We start from the raw sequence: 16,114 nt of genomic DNA on the forward strand, positions 1-16,114 counted from the left end.
TCAGTTTCGCTCTTCCATACTTAATGGTCCACGTACCCCACTTATCTGCATGGGTTCACTTCCATCACTGGATTGGGGCGATTCTACCACTACTGGTTTAGGTCTAGGAAAAAAGAACGCTGTTTATCTCCTTTCCGTTCTTGCAAGCGGTGATCCAGCTGAACAGTAAGGCCTATCAACTCTTCGCAGGTAGTAGGCATATGAACCACTTGAGCAAGGACGTCTTTCATTTCGCCTCTCAACCCTTGGTAATACAGTGAGACTCTCTTCGCTACAGGCCACTCTGTTTCAACTACCAACCTGTTAAAATTGGTAATATACGTTAGCAAATCCAGAGAGCCTTGTTTTAAGGTAATTAGTTCTCTATCTAAAGAGAGTTGATGGGCTTTCCTATCGAACAGTTTGCGCATTTCATCGCAAAATGCAGTGAAATCGCTTAAGACAGGATCATTTCTCTCAATTAGCGTAAATGACCAACTAGCCACATTCCCACCTAGGTATGACATCATGAATGCCGTTTTAGTTTGATCATCGAGGAAGACAGCGGGTTTACACATAAAGTGTAATTTACACTGTCCCAAAAAGATACCGAATTTCTTAGGATCCCCAAGGAATCTCTCAGGAGGTGCTAATGGCAAAGTGTGGGGCTGTATTAATTGAACCATGGATGTACCCACAGCTCCCTCCTGTGCAGGAGATCCAACGGAGGAAGAGGGAGGAGGTAGGGTCCAATTTCTAATATATGGTTGCCCTCTAGTACTAGTGGGACCCGTACGTAACATACCAGCAATTTAACTCAGCATGATCCCCATCTCATTCCTCATCTCATGATTTTCCCCTCTGACTGTGTCTACTTCTATTCTCAGGGCTGTCATGGTTTCCAGCAATGAAGTGAGCACTGCGTTTGTGTCCATCGCTCAGGTTGTAAGTCACCGTGGGCTTGTCACTCTGTCACAGAGTGAAGGTTCACTAACCTCAATTTCCGGATACAACAGGAGCGATGCTAGGATACTAATCCCCCTACTCTGGCAACACCTGTGAGTCTGTTAATAGAACTCTACAGATACATACCATAGCCGGGAAAGGGTAAAAAGGGACAAAGGAAACAAAAACGTTGGTGCAGTAAATCAAGAAGACTCAACGTGAGGGGGAGATAGCAGTCTTCGCTTCTCTAGGCGCCCCTGAGTACCTGCATGTGACACAAACAAACAAACAGTAAGTGTACCCCTCCCTACCCTAATGAAGGAGGTATCAATGAAGTAGGAAACATCCAACTACACACTTACAGAATATACTGCCCCACAAGCTCCAAGCACAAACAGTGCAAAATGGAAAAAATTAAGAAAATAAATCAGAAGGGTCTATAGGCTTTTCATAGTCAATGAATCATCCAGGTATTAACAGCATGACCTTTCCGATGTTTAGCCAATAAGTAAAGGTCAAAAGAATTGTACTTAGCTGCCCTTAATAACAATCACGCATACAGGTGATTTCAGGTGTTCCAAACAGGCAATCCTGTGTTGCTTCTTCCTTCAGAAACAGCGGTGCACAATGATGACGAATTCAGTTCCAGTCAATACCTCATATCTTTCAAAAATCAAATCATTTCCGTTTAAATATCCTTCAAGGCGGAAAAAGTATTTCCTTCGTTTATCTGTGTTCTTTATCATGAGGCCCAAGGAATACCACTAGGTCCGGCTAATGCCGCGAATGCGCTCCGGCGCTGATTCCAATGTCGCAACACAAAGCAGAGTGTAATTAAACACGAACGCGCTCCAGCGCGATTTGCAAATAGTCTCGTACAACAACCCCAGTAACCTGGGGAAGAACAAACAAGAGAACTCAGCTTGGGGAAATCCAGGAAGTCCTCAGGTGACAAGCACTGGGGAAAGGGAGGAGCAGGTTTAGATAGGCAAAAGAAAAGGGAAAGGAAAGTAGGACAAGACTTCAGGCATTCTGGGAGATGTAGTTGTCTACTTTCTCACTACTCTATGGCTTAATCGTGACATCTATTGACTGACTTTCCGGTAACAACCACAGGGCAAAAAATGCTGAGAAGCCTCCTACTTTCCAAGCCCAGTGCCAAGAAGCCTGTGTGCCACTGGATGCTGAAGTGCAGCCTGGGAGACCAAGTCCCAACCCTCAAATGTTGCAAATCAGTCAGCTGGACTCTGGAGAGTTATCTGAGTACAATTTGGTCACCCAGCACGAAAATTATTACAAGTTAAATGGAACCGCTGGTTTCGCTATATCAGGAGACTATTAGACCAGTGGCAACTGGTTTTCCGCTGGACTTCCCTGGACCTTAAGGTACATCGACCTGTGACGGCAAAGTCGCCCCAGCTTGTTCGCCACCAAGGGATGGGCACAGGAACACCTCAAACACCAGCTCCAATGGCTCACATGGCAGTTCGCCCATAGAGTTTGATACTGTACTGGATGCTACTTTCTTTGTCAGGTAGCCGGTCCATTGGACCTCATTGGTCCCTGTGTTTGGCTCTCTGCTGGAGTTGACCACCACAAGAGTGCCCTAATAGTTGTTTTTAAGTTACATGTTGTGGTTAACACTAAACCGTGAGTCAAAACTAAACTGCGAGTCCCAGTAGATTACAATGATTTATTGTGCTAAGTGAAAAGCTTTAATTTATTGTTTCTTTAAAAAATCATATCTCCAGAACCCTCCTGTGGATATTTGTCTTTGGGGTGTCTATTTAAATATAAAAGTACAACCTATTTTTTGTAAATTGGATTCAGATTTTTATTGTCTTGCATTTCTTTCTTATTCAGCTGTTGTTGGTACTTCTTAATGTCTTACACTTGTTTCTTTGATCAAGCTTGACTGCTCTGAGCCGCAGCTACCCATGACAGAGCTACAATTTTACAAACCAGCCTGACTGGACCTGATTTGGAATTGTGTCTTTATTACATGGTGGGGTCACACAACCACACCATATAATAAAACAACTTTCCTCACAAGTGGGAAATAACCACACTGACCTATTTCCATTTGGCTTTCCTGAATTCCTGGGAGAAAACTGCAAACATGTTTCACCTTATTGCTTCAGTCGAAAATTGTCTAGAAAGGGCAAATGGTGGATGTGTATGTGGGGTCTGGGAGCCATGAGTGAGGGTGGGAATTAGTCTGTCTGGATGAGCATAGTCTGCTCTCGCCGTAATGCTGGTCTTGTTAAGCCGGACTGGGATGTGATGATGTCCAAATCTCCTGAACCAATGGAGAGGTACAGCATCTCAGGTCTGGAATGATAAGGTCTAGAATTTGTGAAGTTGATAATACTAAAGCTGGAAAGAAGTGGAATTGCGTGTGACACAATATAATCCGGAATTATTTCTCTGGGTGAAATTATGTCACTCATAGTCAGAGTCCAAGTGTAGTTTAAACTGCCTTTGGAGTTAAAAAACTAGATAACGATCATACAACCCTGTATGTGGATGAGCCCATTGAAACAGAGAGAAATGCAATCACTCAAAGTGAAGCTAGCTAGTGGCTGAAGTAGGCTGGCCCACTGCCCTATGCTGCGTGCTGTAGTAGGCAAAAGCAGTCTGTGTGTTTGTGTGTGTGTGTGTGTGTGTGTGTGGGTTTGTGTTACTATCCTTGTGGGGACTTGGGTGTGATAACACACTCACGCTGTGGGGACTTGATTGCACTGTGGGGACCTGAACACAGGTCCCCACAAGGTAATGTCCTTTAAATGATAAAAAATGGCTTCAGGAACATCTGTGTCAATTTTTACAACTTTTAAAAAAATTGTCTTGTGGGGACCTGTGTTTCATAAAGTGTGTTTAAATTTTTGCTCGCTCTGCCCCAGTAGACAGGAGGCGGTACTGCAGTCTTAAACACACTTTGCATTTAAACACACTTTGTTCACCAGGAATACAAGTTAGCAGCAGAAAGCACAGATATTTCAAAGGAAAAGCTGCAAAACTCGGGGTTAAAAAATATTTTTCATGCAAAGTAACATTTTCCCCATTTAATAAAGTAAAACTTTATTTCCATGAAAATTTTGAATTCAGACTATTTGAGTTTAAAAATTGTTAAACATTGTTACAATCAATTTGGATACGATTTGAATCCCAGATTACATCGTGGTGTGTGGAATGTGGTGTGTGGAATGTGGTGTGTGGAACCACTCCACATTCCACACACACTCCACATTCCACAAACTCCACATTCCACACACATTCCACACACATTCCACACACCACATTCCACACACCACATTCCACACACCACATTCCACACACATTCCACACCACATTCCACACACCACATTCCACACACCACATTCCACACACATTCCACACACATTCTACACACATTCCACACACCACATTCCACACACATTCCACAAACATTCCACACACATTCCACACACCACATTCCACACACATTCCACATTCCACACACCACACACCATATTCCACACACCACATTCCACACACCACACATTCCACACACCACATTCCACAAACATTCCACACACATTCCACACACCACATTCCACACACCACATACATTCCACATTCCACACACATTCCACACAACACGTTCCACACACATTCCACATTCCACACACATTCCACACACATTCCACACACCACATTCCTCACACATTCCACACACATTCCACACACCACACATCACACACACCACATTCCACACACCACATTCCACCCACATTCAACACACCACATTCCACACACCACATTCCACACACCACATTCCACACACATTCCTCATACATTCCACACACCACATTCCACAAACATTCCACACACCACATTCCACACACATTCCACTCACACCACATTCCACACACCACATTCAACACACACCACATTTCACACATTCCACACACCACATTCCACACACAACATTCCACACACATTCCACACACCACATTCCACACACATTCCACACACATTCCACACACCATATTCCACACCACATTCCACACCACATTCCACACACATTCCACACCACATTCCACACCACATTCCACACCACATTCCACACCACATTCCACACCACATTCCACACACATTCCACATTCCACACACCACATACACCACATTCCACACACCACATTCCACACACATTCCACACACATTCCACACACCACATTCCACACACCACATTCCACACACCACATTCCACACACCACATTCCACACACATTCCACACACCACATTCCACATACATTCCACACACATTCCACACACCACATTCCACACACCACATTCCACACACATTCCACATTCCACAGCCCACATTCCACACACCACATGCCACACACATTCCACACACATTCCACAAACATTCCACACACCACATTCCACACACCACATTCCACACACAACATTCCACACACATTCCACACACCACATTCCACACACATTCCAAACACATTCAACACACCACATTCCACACACATTCCACACACCACATTCCACACACATTCCACACACATTCCACACACATTCCACACACATTCCACACACCACATTCCACACACATTCCACATACCACATTCCACACACCACATTCCACACAAATTCCACACACATTCCACACACACACCACATTCCACACACATTCCACACACATTCCACACACATTCCACACACACACCACACACCACATTCCACACACCACATTCCACACACATTCCACACACATTCCACACACCACATTCCACATACATTCCACACACATTCCACACACCACATTCCACACACCACATTCCACACACCACATTCCACACACATTCCACATTCCACAGCCCACATTCCACATTCCACAGCCCACATTCCACACACCACATGCCACACACATTCCACACACATTCCACACACCACATTCCACACACCACATTCCACACACATTCCACACACATTCCACACACATTCCACACACCACATTCCACACACAACATTCCACACACATTCCACACACCACATTCCACACACATTCCAAACACATTCAACACACCACATTCCACACACATTCCACACACCACATTCCACACACATTCCACACACATTCCACACCACATTCCACACACATTCCACACACATTCCACACCCCCACATTCCACACACATTCCACACACCACATTCCAGACACATTCCACACACCACATTCCACACACCACATTCCACACACACCACATTCCACACACACCACATTCCACACACATTCCACACACATTCCACACACATTCCACACACCACATTCCACACACCACATTCCACACACACCACATTCCACACACCACATTCCACACACATTCCACACCACATTCCACACACCACATTCCACACACATTCCACACACATTCTACACACATTCCACACACCACATTCCACACACATTCCACAAACATTCCACACACATTCCACACACCACATTCCACACACATTCCACATTCCACACACCACACACCATATTCCACACACCACATTCCACATTCCACACACCACACATTCCACACACCACATTCCACAAACATTCCACACACATTCCACACACCACATTCCACACACCACATACATTCCACATTCCACACAACATGTTCCACACACATTCCACATTCCACACACATTCCACACACATTCCACACACCACATTCCTCACACATTCCACACACATTCCACACACCACACATCACACACACCACATTCCACACACCACATTCCACCCACATTCAACACACCACATTCCACACACCACATTCCACACACCACATTCCACACACATTCCTCATACATTCCACACACCACATTCCACAAACATTCCACACACCACATTCCACACACATTCCACTCACACCACATTCCACACACCACATTCCACACACATTCCACACACCACATTCCACGCACATTCCACACCACATTCCACACACATTCCACACCACATTCCACACACCACATTCCACACCACATTCCACACCACATTCCACACCACATTCCACACCACATTCCCCACACACCACATTCCACAAACCACATTCCACACACATTCCACATTCCACACACCACACACACCACATTCCACACACCACATTCCACAAACATTCCACACACATTCCACACACCACATTCCACACACCACATTCCACACACCACATTCCACACACCACATTCCACACACATTCCACACACCACATTCCACATACATTCCACACACATTCCACACACCACATTCCACACACCACATTCCACACACATTCCACATTCCACAGCCCACATTCCACACACCACATGCCACACACATTCCACACACATTCCACAAACATTCCACACACCACACTCCACACACCACATTCCACACACAACATTCCACACACATTCCACACACAACATTCCACACACATTCCAAACACATTCAACACACCACATTCCACACACCACATTCCACACACATTCCACACACATTCCATTCCACACACATTCCACACACATTCCACACACCACATTCCACACACATTCCACACACCACATTCCACACACATTCCACACACCACATTCCACACACCACATTCCACACAAATTCCACACACATTCCACACACACACCACATTCCACACACATTCCACACACATTCCACACACACACACCACACACCACATTCCACACACCACATTCCACACACCACATTCCACACACATTCCACACACATTCCACACACCACATTCCACACAAATTCCACACACATTCCACACACACACCACATTCCACACACATTCCACACACATTCCACACACACACCACACACCACATTCCACACACCACATTCCACACACCACATTCCACACACATTCCACACACATTCCACACACCACATTCCACATACATTCCACACACATTCCACACACCACATTCCACACACCACATTCCACACACATTCCACATTCCACAGCCCACATTCCACACACCACATGCCACACACATTCCACACACATTCCACAAACATTCCACACACCACATTCCACACACCACATTCCACACACAACATTCCACACACATTCCACACACCGCATTCCACACACATTCCAAACACATTCCACACACATTCCACACACCACATTCCACACACATTCCACACCACATTCCACACACATTCCACACACATTCCACACACCACATTCCACACACATTCCACACACCACATTCCACACACATTCCACACACCACATTCCACACACCACATTCCACACAAATTCCACACACATTCCACACACACACCACATTCCACACACATTCCACACACATTCCACACACACACCACACACCACATTCCACACACCACATTCCACACACATTCCACACACATTCCACACACCACATTCCACACACATTCCACACACATTCCACACACATTCCACACACCACATTCCACACACCACATTCCACACACCACATTCCACACACATTCCACATTCCACAGCCCACATTCCACACACCACATGCCACACACATTCCACACACATTCCACACACATTCCACACACCACATTCCACACACATTCCACACACATTCCACACACCACATTCCACACACATTCCACACACATTCCACACACCACATTCCACACACCACATTCCACACACATTCCACACACCACATTCCAAACACATTCAACACACCACATTCCACACACATTCCACACACCACATTCCACACACATTCCACACACATTCCACACCACATTCCACACACATTCCACACACATTCCACACCCCCACATTCCACACACATTCCACACACCACATTCCAGACACATTCCACACACCACATTCCACACACCACATTCCACACACACCACATTCCACACACATTCCACACACATTCCACACACCACATTCCACACACCACATTCCACACACACCACATTCCACACACATTCCACACACATTCCACACACACCACATTCCACACACATTCTACACACCACATTCCACACACATTCCACACACATTCCACACACCACATTCCACACACATTCCACATTCCACACACATTCCACACACATTCCACACACCACATTCCTCACACCACATTCCTCACACATTCCACACACACCACATTCCACACATATTGCACACACATTCCACACACCACATTCCTCACACATTCCACACATCACACACCACACACACCACATTCCACACTCCAAACACCACACACACCACATTCCACATGCACACCACACACACCACATTCCACACACACCACATTCCACACACCACATTCCGCACACCACATTGCACCCAAATTCCACACACCACATTTCACACACCACATTCCACACACCACACACCACATTCCAAATTCCACACACATTCCACACACCACATTCCACACACATTCCACACACATACCACACACATTCCACACACATTCCACACACCACATTCCAGACACATTCCACACACCACATTCCACACACACCACATTCCACACACATTCCACACACATTCCACACACCACATTCCACACACCACATTCCACACACACCACATTCCACACACATTCCACACACATTCCACACACATTCCACACACACCACATTCCACACACATTCTACACACCACATTCCACACACATTCCACACACATTCCACACACCACATTCTAGACACATTCCACACACCACATTCCACACACACCACATTCCACACACATTCCACACACATTCCACACACCACATTCCACACACCACATTCCACACACACCACATTCCACACACATTCCACACACACCACATTCCACACACATTCTACACACCACATTCCACACACATTCCACACACCACATTCCACCAACATTCCACATTCCACACACATTCCACACACATTCCTCACACCACATTCCTCACACATTCCACACACACCACATTCCACACGTATTCCACACACATTCCACACACCACATTCCTCACACATTCCACACATCACACACCACACACACCACATTCCACACTCCAAACACCACACACACCACATTCCACATGCACACCACACACACCACATTCCACACACACCACATTCCACACACCACATTCCGCACACCACATTCCACCCACATTCCACACACCACATTTCACACACCACATTCCACACACCACACACCACATTCCAAATTCCACACACATTCCACACACCACATTCCACACACATTCCACACACATACCACACACATTCCACACACATTCCACACACCACATTCCACACACATTCCACACACCACATTCCACACACATTCCACACACCACATTCCACACACATTCCACACACATTCCACACACCACATTACACACACATTCCATACACATTCCACACACCACATTACACACACATTCCACACACCACATTACACACACATTCCACACACACACCACTTTCCACACACCACATTCCACACACACACCACATTCCACACACATTCCACACACCATATTCCACACACACCACATTACACACACATTCCACACACCACATTCCACACACACCACATTCCACACATTCCACACACATTCCACACACCATATTCCACACACACCACATTACACACACATTCCACACACCACATTCCACACACCACATTCCACACCACATTCCACACACCACATTCCACACACCACATTCCACCACTACATTCCACACACCACATTCCACACACCACATTCCACCCACATTCCACACACCACATTCCACACACCACATTCCACACACCACATTCCACACACATTCCACACACATTCCACACACATTCCACACACATTCCACACACCACATTCCACATACATTCCACACACCACACACATTCCACACACAACACACCACACACACCACATTCCACACACATTCCACACACATTCCACACACCACATTCCACACACATTCCACACACCACATTCCACCCACATTCCACAAACCGCATTCCACCCACATTCCACACACCACATTCCACACACATTCCACACACCACATCCCACACACATTCCACACACCACATTCCACACACAACATTCCACAAACATTCCACACACCACATTCCACACACATTCCAAACACATTCAACACACCACATTCCACACACATTCCACACACCACATTCCACACACATTCCACACCAAATTCCTCACTCATTCCACACACATTCCACACACCACATTACACACACCACATTCCACACACCACATTCTACACACATTCCACACACATTCGACACACACACCACATTCCACACACATTTCACACACACCACATTCCACACACCATATTCCACACACCAAATTCCACACACACCACATTCCACGCACCACATTCCACACACATTCCACACACATTCCACACACCACATTCCACACACACCACATTCCACACACATTCCACACACATTCCACACACATTCCACACACACCACATTCCACACACATTCCACACACCACATTCCACACACCACATTCCACACACATTCCACACACATTCCACACACCACATTCCACACACATTCCACACACCACATTCCACACACATTCCACATTCCACACACATTCCACACACATTCCACACACACCACATTCCACACACATTCCACACCACATTCCTCACACATTCCACACACATTCCACACATCACACACCACACACACCACATTCCACACTCCACACACCACACACACCACATTCCACACACACACCACACACACCACATTCCACACACACCACATTCCACACACCACATTCCACACATATTCCACACACCACATTCCACACACCACACACCATATTCCACATTCCACACACATTCCACACACCACATTCCACACACATTCCACACTCAACATTCCACACACATTCCACACACATTCCACCCACATTCCACACACCACATTCCACACACCACATTCCACACACCACAATCCACACACATTCCACACACCACATTTCACACACATTCCACACACCACACACCACATTCCACATACCACACACCACATTCCACACAAATTCCACACACATTCCACACACATCCCACACACCACATTCCACACACATTCTACACACCACATTCCACACACATTCAACACACCACATTCCACACACATTCCACACACATTCCACACACCACATTCCACACACATTCCATACACCACATTCCACACACATTCCACACACACACCACACACACCACATTCCACACACCACATTCCACACACCACATTCCACACACACCACATTCCACACATTCCACACAACACATTCCACACACATTCCACACACATTCCACACACACCACATTCCACACACATTCCACACACCACATTCCACACACCACATTCCACGCACCACATTCCACACACATTCCACACACCACATTCCACACACCACTTTCCACACACCACATTCCACACACCACATACCACATTCCACACACATTCCACACACATTCCACATTCCACACACATTCCACATTCCACACACATTCCACACAAATTCCACACACATTCCACACACCACATTCCACACATCACATTCCACACACATTCCACACACATTACACACACCACACACCACACACACCACATTCCACACACCACACACACCACATTACACACACCACATTACACACACCACATTCCACCCACATTCCACACACATTCCACATACCACATTCCACACACCACATTCCACACACCACATTCCACACACCACATTCCACACACCACATGAAAATATCGAGAGGGACGTGTATCAATATCTTGATATCTGTCAGGTTTTCTCAAATTGTCCCTATTTCTAAGGTTGTATCTTCTTTCAGAGGGATCCCTGTGGGGAGACTTGCCTCCTTGTTCTGGAGATATATCTCTTCGTTGAGGAGACCTTCCTCTGGACTGAAATTGTTTTTCTCTGGGAGTGGTTTGTTTATTACCCCCCCCCCACACACACACACACACACACACACCTTTTTTTGGAGTATTGAGTATATTCTTGATAAAGGTTTTTTCAGGATTTTCAGTTAGTTGTAGTTTTAGTGGTTTCCCACCCAAACTATCTCTACCTAGTTCTTCATAGGATTTTTCAATTATTTTGGCAAGTTCAAAAGGTTGTTCTGCTATATCTGTTTCTTTCAATTTTTGGCGGTAGGTTGTACCGTCAATTGTCAATTGAACTAATTCTCTATATGCTTTTGTCAATTCTTTTAGCTTAACTAAAAGTTCTTGGTCTGACATTTTTTCAATGTCGGGATGTGGTGTGTAGCTGGCTAAAACCGGCCATGTGGCTCCTGGTATACCTAGTGGACCGAGCCTGGTAATGTGATTTTGATGTTTTAGGGCGCCTTTAAACCAGAGCTCGTGCTCTTGGTATGTTAGTGGAATTTCAACGTCCTCAAAAGGGGCGTATTCCTCTGGAGATTCATCTATTTTGTAGTAGTGAAACTCGCGTCTCACGGCATTTGCTGCCGGAAAATGTATCCAGGAATAGAATACCTCTGTCTGCCGATATTCATGGGCCTCTACCACAAATATGACTGTACCACCTCTTGATGATACTCCATTATTTCTAAGTTTGTAAGTTACACTCTTCCTTACATTGACTGGGATGATTATAGCCTCCGGGTTATCATTTTGGAGAGTTGTGTCATCCGCTAAAAGTTGAGCTGCTATTCTAGCTCTCTCCCTTTCATCGTCACTTTCTGGCATGTTTTCTGACAGAAAGTTTGCAGAGCAAGTTTCAAGGAAACAAAGATTAGGTGCACAATATTTTGGAACACTGTATCCTTCAACGTTGACTAAACCAAAAACTAATACATAGGATTCTCATCCTACTAAGTTCTGGCGGATATTAACCTTTTACCCACTCCAGCCGTCTATTGGAGTTTTTACGGGAAAAAGGGGTTTCTGTGAAAAGCACGACTGAGTTACTCTAGTATCTAGCGTTAGATTATCGCCTTACCAAACGTTGGGCGCCATGTAGTAGAGTTCCTATATTCCCAATAGGCTCTGCGCATTGGAATAACATAAACGATAGTTTAGACGTAGGACTGAGGTCGACTAGGTCTCTACTGAATATGTTAGACTTAATTATGAATGCCAGCTAGCTCAGAGGTCACTAGAAACTTTCTCGAGTAAACAGGAAGGTGTTAACTTTCCTGAATAGACAAGAAGGGATTAGTTTCTGACAACCGCATAAATATGACAACTTTGCTCCCCCCAGAATAAGGAGTATATCTCCAGAGTTGCGGAAAGAATAGACAGCTATTTCACTCAGTCAATCGTGCATGCTTAGTTTCACCAGGAGTGCAGAGAAATAGAGAGACGGGCGTTATTCAATAAAAGTGGTTATTTATTGAGCAGTCTTCTTTCTCATGCAAGAGAAGTGAATTGCCACAATTGCAATACTTGTCAAAAAGTAAAGTGCGTACCGTAAAAGGAGTATTATGAAATAATACTGTAAAAGCATTTATATGGTTTCTAAGCCATAAGATACTTAAAACAGATACAATACATACAATGATAAAAGTTGACTAAACGTGCTCAACTGGTGTTTCTAAAATACGCCTACCCCGGTGTACCTAACCTAAGCCTAGTACGTGGGAAGGAGTAAGTGAGATATAGTTTTAGTTAGATAGTTTTGCCAAGAATCTGAATCAAGAATTCTCTAAGGGACTAATCAGCTCCGTACCTTGGTTATAGAATGAAGGAGGTCTTGTATCTCTCTCTCAGGACTCGATCTCTCAGCAACCCGCAAGGGTGACTGGAAACATTGGAGCTGGATTTCTCGACCGGGAGAAAAGACAGCGTCAATGGGAGGGTCGGATTCCTTCAGCACTCGTTTCAGCAGGGCGTCGGGTAAGTAGATAGCCGATCTGCTCCAAACCACCCTGTTTTTGCTAAGGCAGATGCTGGTATATATATACCTGGAAGGTGCCAAGTTTGTCGTAAGGGTGGACATAAGACGTCACTAAGAACTCACAGTTCTTTCAGGACTCCAGGAGTTCTTGGACAAATCAAAACAAAAGCAGGGGGAATTCCCGGGCTGCTGCAGGCTTGGTTTGTTTAAAGAACGCGTTGTACTTTCTAGGAGTCTATGGGAGTTGCCTTGCCGTATTTGGACTGCATTGGCTATGACTAAATATGGATATGATTCTTATGCCTTTATAAGGATATGATTTGTTATAACCACATAAGGGCATGAATCTGGAATATTTAACTAGGGTCCTAGATACGCTCACAACAGCGGAAAAAGGGTGACCACTCAATCTGTCACCCACTGGTGAATCGTCAGCTCGATTGGCTTACTCCCCAGGTATGACAAGGTCCAATTGGAAGAGATGGGGGACCTGTTCCAACAGCGCCCCTGATCAGTATAGACGGCGGGCACAAGAATTTTTCTTTTTAAAGCTCTTTGTATTAAACAAGAGAATCGATACCATGCGTACATACAGGAGGAAGAAAGCATCTTATCAGTATAATTACATCTGGACATTGAATCATACAAGTGGTGGCAACTGAATTAAGGACTCAAGGCATTATAGGATCCTCCAGGGAGGGGATTATTGGTGGAGCACAAATGTCACCTCGGTATGCGTTCCATTTAGTCCAAATTGCAGACCCCTTCTTGGGGCACCCACGCGCTGTATACAATATCTTCTCCCTATACATGCACCAGTCCATGTCTACCCTCCATTTCACGAGTTGAGGTGGCACCCCAGGACCCCAAAGCTGGGCTATATTCCTTTTAACCAGCATCAGGCCCAACGTGGCTCATATTTTGTCTTTGCTATTTAGGTTTGTGGGTTCCAATACATTTAGGAGACAGCGCTTGGCTTCAGGTCAAAGACTTACCCCTAGAACCTCTTTCATGCACTCGTGTATTTCCTGCCAGTAACTTTGGATGCAACCACATTCCCATAAGATGTGTCTCCTGCACCTCCCGTCGTTTACCCTTCCCATGTTGACAAGTCGAGACCCAGACACATACACCTTATGAAGAATCTTTCGCTGTACCAGACGCAGCCTAGAGGAAATTGCAACCTCTCGTGGAGAGGAGATTGCTTCCTGCCATTCCTCGTCGTCCAGCTCGT

This window comes from Lissotriton helveticus, chromosome 7, assembly GCF_964261635.1.
Source record: "Lissotriton helveticus chromosome 7, aLisHel1.1, whole genome shotgun sequence".
NCBI classification, from domain to species: Eukaryota; Metazoa; Chordata; class Amphibia; order Caudata; family Salamandridae; genus Lissotriton; species Lissotriton helveticus.